Source organism: Bombus impatiens, unplaced genomic scaffold, assembly GCF_000188095.3.
Source record: "Bombus impatiens unplaced genomic scaffold, BIMP_2.2 scf_0264, whole genome shotgun sequence".
In the NCBI taxonomy this organism is placed as follows: domain Eukaryota; kingdom Metazoa; phylum Arthropoda; class Insecta; order Hymenoptera; family Apidae; genus Bombus; species Bombus impatiens.
Window position 1 is genome coordinate 1,145,160 of NT_176683.1, and position 12,765 is coordinate 1,157,924.

Here is a 12,765-nt window from a genome sequence, read left to right on the forward strand (position 1 = left end):
CGCGTGTACGATAGCTGCGTTTTCAACACGCGTTTAGCCGCCCTTTTGTTTTGTCGCAATTACGCGAGAAACTGGCGGTCGTCGCGGCGTTTTGCGAGTCGGACGTCTTCCTGGGTGGCGGCACGAGGCCTATTGTCGTGTCGGCAGGCGTCGATATCGTCGCCTGTTAGCGCGGCGCTCGTCATCTGTTTCGGGAGCAATGGAAATCGATAATGAGAAGCCGTTTCGAATCGAACCGGGGGAAATAAGGCGTTGTCGCTGCCTCGCGAGTATAATTATATACGCGTTGGAATAGAGTCGGCCGGAATTGGGGCGACGTTGGCACGGCGGATGCTGCACCGAGTCCTCAGAAAGGGAAATTGATTACGTGGATACAGAACCGACGAGAGTTTCGAAGCTCTCGTCAACACTTGGGGGGTCCATTTTCCTCACGAAATAGCTTTCGATGGTGGTGCTTGGCTCTTTTTAAGACCTTCGTGAGATGATTGATGGGTTAGGAGCGGAAAATCCTTGGAAAGGGGATTTGAGACCGCGTGGATCGAAATCCTATGGGATAAGTGTTCCGAGGAGTTTAGGAAAGTTTGCAGGTTTAGTTTTAAGTCCAGATTTTCTTCATAATAGTACTTAGTTCTTGGATGCTAAGTAGTTCGTAGATCTAAATACTGCGAGTGATAGGTCGAAAGCTCTTTAGCAAAGAAATTTGATTACGTGGATACAGATCCGATAAGAGTTTCGAAGCGTTTGCCAACATTGGCAGGTCTGTTTTTCGAACAAAATAGCTTTCGACTGGTGCTGCTTGGATTTTCTTTTGAACCTGACCGAGATGATTTGTGAGTTAAGAGTGGAAATTCCTTGCAAAGGGGATTTGGGATAGCGTGGGTCGAAATCCTATGGGATAAGTGTTTTGAGGAGTTTAGGAAAGTTTGCAGGTTTAGTTTTAAGTGCAGATTCCATCGATGATGGTAGTCAATATTCTTAGACCTAAAAATAGTGCGAGTGATAGATTGGAAACTCTTTAGAAGGGAATTTGATTACGTGGATACAGATACAGACGAAAGTTTTGAAGGGTTTGGCACGAGTTGAGAGGTCTAGTTTTGTCTTCTTGTCTTTTTTTAAATCTCGGTGAGATGATTGATGGGTTGAGAGTGGAGAACCTTTGGAAACGAGGTTTCAGATTCCGTGGATCGAGATCCTACGGGGTTCTAGAAAAACTTTGGATATTTGCTTTTACGTCGAGATTTTTTTATGGTCGTTAGCCTTTTTTAACCTGAACGGTGTGACCGATAGGTTGGAAAACCTTCGTAGAGGAGGTTCGATTGTGTAGTCGGAAATCCTTAGAATAGCGTCTTTCCTAAGAAAAGAGTTTGGTTTTTAGGTTGAAGTAGTTTCTTTGAAATTGCACTTTTTTTAGAATTGATAGATTGGATGAGTGTTAGATTAAGGTACATAATTTGCTGGTTTAGGTAAAGTTCGAGAACTAATTTGAGCTGAGATGATATTTTTGTTCCTGATTGATAATGTTTTTTGGATTTTGGACAGGCTGAGTGTACAGATTAGGGACGAGCAATGTCTAGGAAAATGGGTCAAACTTGGATCAGGTTCTTCAGATGGTATTTTAAGGATTTGAGAAAAGTTTCAAGATTTAGTTGTGGATTCAGTTCTTTTGGATTTTCGTTTGTGGAAATAATAGGTCAGAGGTAGAGAATGTTTGGAAATGGAGTTGGATCGCGTGAATCGGCATCCTTGGGGATTGCCCAATAGGCCAGTTTTTAGGCCATAGAATTTTATTTTTGGATCGAGGCAGCCTTTCTGCTGGCAATAATTCGTTTTTTTTTAGGTCTGCTTGGTATACCGACAGATTGATGGTATAAGAGATTATTGATGATCTATGTTTGAGCCCATATAATGGAGTTATGATGTAAAAAGTCAACATTTTCTGTATAACACATATCATCGAAGTCTGACTCAAAAAAAAAAAAAAAAAATAGAAAAAATATAAAGGTAAATATATTTACTAACAATTCATTGTATGACTCACTTTGTACATAACTTTTAGTTCCTTAATTCTTATCTCTAGTGTACACGTGTTAGACCAGGCATTCTTTCATATTCGCAACTTCACACAGCGCATTATTTTTCCATACAGCATATAAGCTCATGTACCTCATTATCCCATACATCACAACATTTTCTACTTTTTTGAACATGCATGAACTGCACCTGTAGCACGTAAAAAATTTAAATTAAACAAAACACAAAGATGTAGTGCGCGATAAAATATAATAAAACCTTAGATCGTTAATACTCTGTAAAAAAAAAGAAAATGAAATTTAAACTTTTAATTGGTGAAACAATGAAAGTTTGAAATTATTTCAAATATCGATCCAACTACTACGTTCTACGAAATGTAGATTAACTCTAATATCAGATAACGATTTCCAGGCATCATTTAAATTCACGAAAGCGTAAACTTTCCAAGTAAAATTGGAGACCGTAGAATAATTTTTTAGAGATAGATTTGAAATGTTTGGGAAAATTTTCGGGCTCCTTGGAAAGCATCTGAAAGGAAGATATTTCATTTCCAACGTTATGTTACGCTAATTTTAAAAAGCTCGAGTATTTTTCAAGTGAAATTTCCACTGTTGGTGTTGCTATAACTTTGCAGTTTCCCTACTTTGAAACTAGAAACCATCCGAGCTTCATGAACTTTAACAGAACTTTCGATATTTCGAGCATTTTGAATGTAATTTATAGGTTTCCTTGGCGTTTCAAAAATTTTTACCTCTGCAGAGTGAATACACCAGAAAATTCTTCCGGAGAAATGGTAAATTAAATACTCGGACTTGATCGAACTACTTTTCAATTCATTATTATTTGTAACATACCCTGATACAGAATATCTTCATAAATATTTCGAAGTATAAATCTGCATTTAAACCATGAATATGTAAACTACAATTTACAATAAATAAATCAAAGCATAAATAATAATAAGCTGCAGTAATTAAAACCAAATGAAAATAACATTTTTCTCTCACAGTGGCGTCTTTCAGTCTTTAGAATAAATTAAACGTATCACACTTGATATTATAAAAATGATCGTTTACTGTTCTCACAAAGAACAGTAAACGATAAACGTATGGACATGGTAATTGAACGAGCTCTTAATCCTTTAATTACAGGGTCGTTTTCACAAATTATTCCCTTGAAACGCGAAAAAGTGAAAAACCTAACAGAATATCATTATCGATGAAGCACGTGTCAACGAGCGAACCTAATCTAAAATAAAATAAAGTTAACGTTTACGAGCAAACGCAAATATTTATTTGGTAGAAAAAAGCACAGGATAAACACGAAATTACAATTGTATCGTATAGTAAAATGAGCACAAAACGGATTGGTCGATAATTTTCTGAAGCTCGATTAAAAGCTTAATATCGCTCTTTGACGATGCAAAATGATTTACTACTATCAGTCAACGTCAGTCCAGTCGATATCCAAAGGATTAAATCGAGTATGTCAAACAGAATAACGAAATTTCGTGCAAGCTTCCTTTAAAGCATTAATTCTCTGCTGGAAAATAACGCACGTACGTGGAAAGTTTCAGAGACTTACAGCCTGTGTTGCATTATAATGCCAACCTGTGTCTGACAATAGACGATCCATTTCCTCTTTACCCTCGTATTTCACCAGTTTCTCAGTGAGACCGAGGTATAGTTCGTGTTGTATTGCTTCCAGGACGTGTCTGACAATACACGTTCCGTTTCTCCTTGTTCTTGTGCGTCACGTTATACATTTCTGTATCTTTGAATCTTTTCACCTTCGAACCGCGGATGCTTGTAATAATATGCTACGTGTTATTCCCTGTACATTGGATTTATTCTCGATTCTTGATCTCAGAAGAGAGACTGAAATAGATGGATAATCCTTTTACGTGTATACCATGCGTTTCATTATTCTCTATATTTAGTTTTATCAGTTTCATAACGTCGAGTCTTGGAAACGAATAAAAATACATTTTCACGGTTAAGATAATATTTTATGTTATTCCCTGTGTTTTCGAATATTTTGCAAGCACGGCCATTCCTTTAGATATTCTCACAATTCTCTATATTTAGTTTTTACATTTGATTTTAAACAAAGAGTAGATGGACATTTTTCTTGGATTTCAAGTTTCTCATGGGTTAAACGGTTAACCGCGTTCTGATGTGTATACACGCCAAAGCAGTACTTCGTTTCGGTGCGTTTGACGTGAAATAAAAAATTTATACTTTTATTATAAGAACTTAAAATTTGAGTAAAAAGCAATATAAATGACATTTAGTGGTATTTTTCTTTTATACCTCCGGTAAACCTATTACGTATTTTATAAAAAACAGTTTGACTATTTGATTATTCTCTTTGCTATGTCGATTATTCTCCGTATAGTGTGCTGCTTTTTATAAGTTGAATTTATTGAGATTAGTTTATAAATTGAAATTAATTAGTTTTCTCGATCCATCCCCATTTGTGTACTTCACTTTATTATTTTTTGGCAATTTTCCAGTCTTTAATAACAATATCTTCTTCAACAACGAATTGTTCATCGTTTTATCAAACAAAAATGTGATCCTTCTTCGGTTTGCTTTAATCCTTTTCGTAAAATTTACAATAAGAGCCTCCGACGCTAGTATAAACTCGTCATTGCTTGATTTCAATTACGCACCTCGTAAGGGATTTTCGAAACTAAACTCCGCAGTTAACAGGTTAAAATAATACTTTATCTTATCTCATGTATTTATCTTGCAAGCCAACGGATTGTTTCATATTCAAATTTTCGTCCCACCATTCTGTTTATTTATTTTCTATAGGTAAATATTTTATGGAAGGAAAGTTTCCATTTCTAAAGTGGTTTAATAAAATGGAATTAATCGTATGTTACGTGTTATCGTTTGAGTCTTTCAGTAAATTCCAGTGAAAAAAAATGAAAACTTCCCACGTTGAAAATTAGATTTTCCATCATTTTGTGTATTCGTTTCTCATATTTAACGCTAAGAGGGGTTAAATGGAGCTTGAAACAAGCAGAAATCTTCAGTCGTTTAATTTCACGCGAAAGCAAGGATGAAAATCCCCGGGTATTAAATGTATGCATCATTTATTCCCCTATTTAATTTAATTTTAAAAAAGAAAATTGGCAATGTTTTCATTCGATAATTTTGTTGACATTTGTATACGATGTAATATACGTTTTCAATATTTTTCGTTTGAAATATCTCACGATAAAGCAAAATACCTGGATAGTGCTAAAAAATCACTCTTCACGAGCTTATCAACGACAGCGTTAAAAATTCGCAAACTCGTGACATTTTTTATCCCGTGAGAAAGATTTTAAGAGTCTTCTGCTTGCGTTTTAAATAAGTAGAGCATCGTAAGAATTTTTCGCGAAGCGGAATCACTTACCGAAACATCCTGCGTACGAAATAAAATGACGAATAAATTCCTGCGAGGCTGAATCGCGTATTTCTACATAAATTCACGATCGTATCGCTATATTGTTTACCTATACTACTTAATATTAGCGCCGATAAAACCATTTTCACGATCGTCGTATTTTACGAAATCGGGTGTTAAGCTCGAACGAAAACTACAAATTCGTTCGTTCCGAACGAATAACCGAGAATTATCTCGGTCGGTTGCTATACTAATTTAAGTTAGCGGATAGTAAAGAAGATGAAAATTTATTCTTGTCTCTGTCATAGACGGTCTGCGTGTCTTATATTGAAACTACAATGTTTTAAGAGAAATACGAGTACTCGTACACTTTTAGACAGATTTCATGAATATATTACTCGTATTATACGAAATGTTTCGAAAGGATTTTCTCACAAACCACGTTCAGGATCGTTCAATATCTGAAGAAGAAGAAGAAGAAGAAGAAGATGAAATATTATCACGAGTTAGGTGAGTTCGACCGCTGTCGTATTCACATGTTTCCATTCATTTTTAACAACATTATCTTTCGGCAAATTGACGATGTTTCGTTGTTTCCTGGCTGACACTCTTAAAGATCCTACATGAATTTTTCAGTATCCGGCGATGCCAAAAATGGCCATCTTTAACACTCTCCGTCCATTAACGTTCAATGCACTCGACTCACGTGATTCTACGTTGTTGAAGTGGTCACCACTTCTAAGAAAACTCTACATCTGGTCTTTTTTAGTTTTCTCAAGCACCGAAGCCATCGACAGCGTGTAAACAAAAGACTGCGACGAAGACAGACCATAAATAGTAGACAGACGATGTTGGCTTCGGGGTTTTCAGTTATCGGGTAACACAGCTAGCGTGCGGATTTGGACCAGCTCAAATTGTATTCTTACTTATAATTACACTTCTATTTAAATATATTTTCTGCCTTACAATTTATCCACGAGTTTGCTCTGTTTACACATCGAATAACCTCAACAATTAATATCAAGGCTCAACATACGTGTTGGTAAAGTTCACGACGAAACTAAAAATGTACACGGAAATTATAATAAATTTAGTATACGTTTCGTAGAGCTCACAAAATTCGAATAAATATTCAAACGAAACAAAATTTATTCATCTGCGAATGATCGAATTATCAACTTTGCGATGACCATTGACATTACCATCATGTGCATGTGTTAATTATTAATGTACAATATATATATATATATATATATATATATTTACTTATCTACTTTTCACCTGCATTTTTTAAATTATTCATTTTTTCTTACTTATTGAACATTCCAAGCTAGCGAATTTGTCTGTACGAAGAAAACTACCACATTAACTTAATGTCCAATTCACTTAAACATATACAGGGTGGTTGGTAACTAGTGGTACAAGCGAAAAGGGGGTGATTCTACGCGAAAAAAGAAGTCGAAAATATAGAATAAAAATTTAAAAATTTAAAAATTTAAAAAATTAAAAAAATAACGTCAATCGAAACAACGGTCTACAGTGAGATCCGTTATAACGAGACGCGATAAGGTGCACGCGTACCGAGCGAAAATTCAAAGTCGATTTTCTCGAAAACAAAGCCTCAAACGAAAAAATTTTATTCTATATTTTCGACTTCTTTTTTCGCGTAGAATCACCCCCTTTTCGGTCATAGTGTTAACAATTGTCTGCACGAGACTTCCTATTCGAAATCGATTTCCTCCAAGCTTTACTTTCCCAACTTCTGTCGCTTTTCAAGTAATCCGAAGCCGAATTCGATGAATATGACAGAAAATTCGAACGAGACGGCAGTGAAACCCTTTAAACTTGATAATCGAGTACGCATCGTTGCATTCGAGCGACGATTCGCCTCGATGTAACTGGAAACCTGTGAAAACTTTGCAAATGCCGACGAATCGTAACGTCTATTGTAGATCCTGAAGGAACCTGGCTAAAATTTCTTCACGCAGACGTGTCAACGCGATCGTAACCGCTTTGAGAAGCTTCTCGATTGTCGGCTCGGTATTTATCCTGGCGTCACTCGGAAAGAATTCTTCCAATATCACGGTTAACGCTGGTCGGCCGCTATTTCGTGTGCACGCCAATTAAAAGTTTTCCCGATAACGTGCACACAGCATACCGGGTAGCTGCGAAACACAGCCTCCATATTAAAGTTTCCGAACGTGAAGTATCGAATTTCAACTGATGAAACGTGTGCAAATTTGTTATTAAGTTTGGCTGGCGATGCGTATGAGTTAATTTCTACGTCGAAATTTCGAATTTCGTTAATGTACCGAGAATTCGAATTAATAGTTTCTAATTTACGTTAAACAGCAACAATTTCGAGCACGTTAGAATTTCAGAAGAAATATTTAACTTTCTCGAGTAGATAAATGTCCGTGATATTACTGTTTCGTTGTCTCAAAACTCTGATCAATTTTATGTAGAAACCACACTTGCGATTACGATGTTATTATTTCTCGAAAAACTGAGAGAGAAAGTTTGTCCGATCCAGAGGGTAACATGCGCTTCGATCTTTCGAACGCGATAGATTTCGAAATTAGAACTGCAATTCATTTCCACGTCGAAATTTCGAATTTCGTTAATGTACCGAGAATTCGAATTAATAGTTTCTAATTTACGTTAAACAGCAACAATTTCGAGCACGTTAGAATTTCAGAAGAAATATTTAACTTTCTCGAGTAGATAAATGTCCGTGATATTACTGTTTCGTTGTCTAAAAACTCTGATCAATTTTACGTAGAAACCACACTTGCGATTACGATGTTATTATTTCTCGGAAAACTGAGAGAGAAAGTTTGTCCGATCCAGAGGGTAACATGCGCTTCGATCTTTCGAACGCGATGGATTTTGAAATTAAAACTTGAAGATTGAGAATTAAAGGGAGAATGTTGAGAAACGAGGATTAGGATTTTCAAATAAATCGTTCGGAAGTTACAATTTGGAGATTAGGAATCGGAGATGAAAGATCGAAAATCCAAATTCGGAATCTGTAAACTGAGAAGTTTAAAAGCTCTATGATTCTACAGGGGAACGTAATAACGAACGAAAAAGGACGATAAGACACAAAATGAATGTTCTGTCATATACTTTCAAATTAGCATATCGATTTACGAGTCACTTTTCTTTATCGAATAATCATAAATCAATACCAACGCGAGTATGCAATCTAAGTACCACTATACTGACTTACTACGACTTGTATCGTTATTTTTCACATTAATAACCGCGTTCCATAAATACGGCCGTAATTATATTGTTATTTATCGCATGAATAACCGTGCTCCATAAATAATAAGAACTGAATCGATACAGTGGAATATATTGGTGGAGAAAATGAATTACAACCAGCAAACAATAACCTGCTAATCGATTCGATTGTACCGGCGGATCAATTAAAATGATCTTGAAGCCTGTACACGAACGTTTCGTCGCAGGGTTAATTGCAGCTGTACCACAATGTGGTTGACCGCATTCATACGTGTGACAACATGACGTTCGAATTGTTCTAATTAAGTAGAAACATTAATTTTTCCAATATCCATATAAACACCTGTGTTATTAGGTTGTAGCATAAACGAAGTATATTTATGAATAAAATTTCAACTTCACCGTAGCTTTCTCAAGGTATCGTGTTATTTAATCAAAGTAATTTCCACGCTAATAGGTCTCGTTATTTCAGATTTGTGAAAATTACTTTTTATTAACTTTATGAACTTAATAAAAACTTGTTTGGACGAAGCAGAGAATATTTTTTATCTGTTCGAAATGTTAAATTACACTGCCAGTCGTACCGATGCAATTATTTCCTGGTTTAAATTCACGTAAGATTAAAAAAAATTCTTATTGTTCGGGGAACCTATCGCGGAGAATCTGCGTAAGAAAATGCGTAAATATTTCAGTTTTTGTAAATATCACAGAATTATAAGATTCAATTGGAAGAAGGTATAGGAATGTAAGAAAAGGCGTACAAAAATTCTCGCTATTCTTTATCATTATATTAAAATACAATCGAACGAATGCAATTAAAATGCAGTCACGTACGTTGATCGAGAAAAATGTGAATGAAATGTTGCATTAATGCGACATTTGACGACTAGAAGACTACAATGAAGGCTAATTTCATTAACATTATTTCATCTATATCGTATGTATATGTAGGATATACAGGGTGGTTGGTAACTGGTGGTACAAGCGGAAAGAGGGTGATTCTACGCGAAAAAAGAAGTGGAAAATATAGAATAAAAATTTTTCGTTCGAGGCTTCGTTTTCGAGAAAATCGACTTTGAATTTTCGCTCGGTACGCGTGCACCTTATCGCGTCTCGTTATAACGGATCTCACTGTAGACCGTTGTTTCGATTGACGTTATTTTTTTAATTCTTTAAATTTTTAAATTTTTAAATTTTTATTCTATATTTTCGACTTCTTTTTTCGCGTAGAATCACCCCCTTTCCGCTTGTATCACCAGTTACCAACCACCCTGTATAAGAAATTTTCAAAATCGATTTTCTCAGAAGGTAAACCTCGAACACAGAAACTTCCTCGTATACTTTTTCGTTTATTCCTGCGTGTAGTAACGCTTGTTGTATATTTTCTTACTCGCCTTGTACGTCAAACAATTAAATTTCCCATTACGATGTAATTAATCGTATGTATGCACGTAACAAAGAATAAATGGTGTTCCTGTTTTTATCAACAAGTTGAACTCTGTTCGCAATAAACCGGAGGAAACTCACAGTTTTCTCTGTTGTGAGAACGAGTCTGTGCTCTCGATTATATTTGAACGGGCTGAATAGCGAACTTAGTGTACTCGTTTAGCGTACAGAATACGGTAGCCTAGGGAAAGAGAGGGAGAGAAAAAGAGAGAGAGAGAGAGAGAGAGAGAGAGAGTTACAGTACACATGAACTACTATATCTATACTATACACCACCCTTGGAGGTTCTAGATACGGAAATATTGTGAGGTTAAAATTTAATGTTATAGGAAACAAGAATATTGAATAACAGGGAAAATTGATATATTTGAGTCTAATGTTAAAATAAAATTAATTATCTGAACGATGAATTTACTAAGACTAGAAAATTTGTTATAATTTTCGTTTTCTTGTATATTGTTTGTATTTGTTATAAATTTGATTGGTTTGGTTTCTTTTAATTGTTCAATTGGTTTCTAACCAGAAGATATATCGCAGGATGTTAAAAGAAATAATATGAAAAAATATTTTGTAACGCATAAGTCTTTTACTATGGAATTTTGTTTCAATAAAACACATATGCACATTGTACGGGCATACGAGTATTCACCGAGAGAATAGAAAGAAATCGACAGTAACGATTTAAAGTTGAAGGAAATTGGAAGCAATATTTCAGGGGTTACGTCTTGTAGTTAAAAAAATGGAAGGCTATACGTCAAACTTGAATGCGTGGAATTGATATTTTGAATTCGGAGAAAGATCGAAGATCGTATCGTACGCAGAATAGGTACGATGTGAAAGTTTGGAGAGAAACTCTCGAAATATTTCCAAAATGTACATCTTAGGGAAAAGGTTTATACTTGCTATGAATTTTAAAGAAGTCGAATATTTGGAGATGGAATAGAAAGTGAAAATAATATGTGAAAAAGTTGCAAAGAAGATTCTGTTGCTAAAATAGAAATTGAAATAATATCGTAAAAGATTATCGTGTCTCGTAATGTTTCGAAATGAGTACCTTCGATTTAAAGAAAAGCTTTAAGAATTTTCTCAAAGAAACGTACAATTGGTTGAAATATTTTCTTTTTTTCGTTGAATATCAGCTCCATTTGTTCAATAATCCTTCTAAAATTTTGTCAACCAAAATTGCTGAATCGTATGAATCATCTAATGCAGAATACAAATGATCTGCAATTTTTATAAAAAGGTGTTGTTCGTTTTTCCATGATTTGTCTATGGTTTGTTCACGCTTGTTCACATTTGTCCAATCGAAATTTTACTGTATTTACCTCTCAAGAAAAGTTATCAACAAATTAAAACATTTCTCATCAACAGCCCGTGAACATTTTTCGTTGAAATGGAATATGATCGTCCACGATTGATCGACGTTTGTGCAACCAAAATTTGTTGGTTACAACTTTATTCTGAAGATTGAAGAAACGAAAGTTTTAGTTGCACGAACGTGGAAAAGCCGTGAACAATCGTGAAAAATATTCACGAGGACGCTGATGTTCAATTTTAACTACTTTAATTTTTTAATTTGGTCATAATTATTCTTCGAAAGGTGGACGATCGAAAATTTTGGCTACACGAAAAATTGGTGGAAAAAATGGTGAATAATCATGTCGTATTTAAAAATCAATGAAAAAGTACGCGAGACGCTGGTGTAGAATTTGTGGAAATTTACATTTGGTGATAATTCTTCTTTTCGATGAGTGGAGAAATGAAAATTCCGATTGGACAAATGTTGGCAAATCTTGCACGAACGGATATCGTCCATATTTTATAAAAACTTGCACTTAACGTTGTCAAATTTACCGACTTGAATATATAATATCGGATTCCATTCGTTTCCTCGCTGTAATTATGCGAACGTAAAGCTCTCCCCTATGAAAGTAATCAATTGTATTCCGTTGCGCTCTCGCGACCTCGCGTTTCGTTTATCAAATAAATTGATTGTTCAGTTTAATTAATCTACGGTTAATTGAAAACCAGGTATCGTTCCAAGCGCGCCAACTTTTTACGACCGTTATAAAATGAATTTTATTTGACTTTTGCGGATCAATTAATTAAAAGAAACATTTTTAAATGATATACACTAAATACTATAAAAATTCAAGCCTCGAACGAACCTTTTCAACGTGGAGATGACAAAGCGGCTGATGTACAGGGTGGATCGTAATTCACGATATAATTGGAGTGAATAAGATGCACTAAAATATACGATACGTCATACTTATCCAAATAATATACAACGTAATATATAGAATTTATAACGTTTTACGCAATGTTTTAAATATATCTGAAGCATACAAACAAAAAAGTAATTTCATTTATTTTATACAGGGTGGTTGGTAACTGGTGGCACAAGCGTAAAGGGGGTGATTCTACGCGAAAAAAGGAGTCGAAAATATAGAATAAAAATTTAAAAAATTAAAAAAATTAAAAAAATAACGTCAATCGAGACAACGGTCTACAGTGAGATCCGTTATAACGAGACGTGATAAAGTGCACGCGTACCGAACGAAAATTCAAAGTCGATTTTCTCGAAAACAAAGCCTCGAACGAAAAATTTTTATTCTATATTTTCGACTTCTTTTTCCC

The 12,765-nt window shown here is 35.0% G+C and overlaps 1 protein-coding gene across 1 annotated transcript in view; it reads right to left on the reverse strand.

Annotated features, from left to right (window-relative positions):
* The window catches only part of LOC100750193, a 49,578-nt gene that overhangs the window by 21,729 nt on the left and 15,084 nt on the right, over nucleotides 1-12,765 (reverse strand). The gene's annotated exons all lie outside the window — the stretch shown is intronic.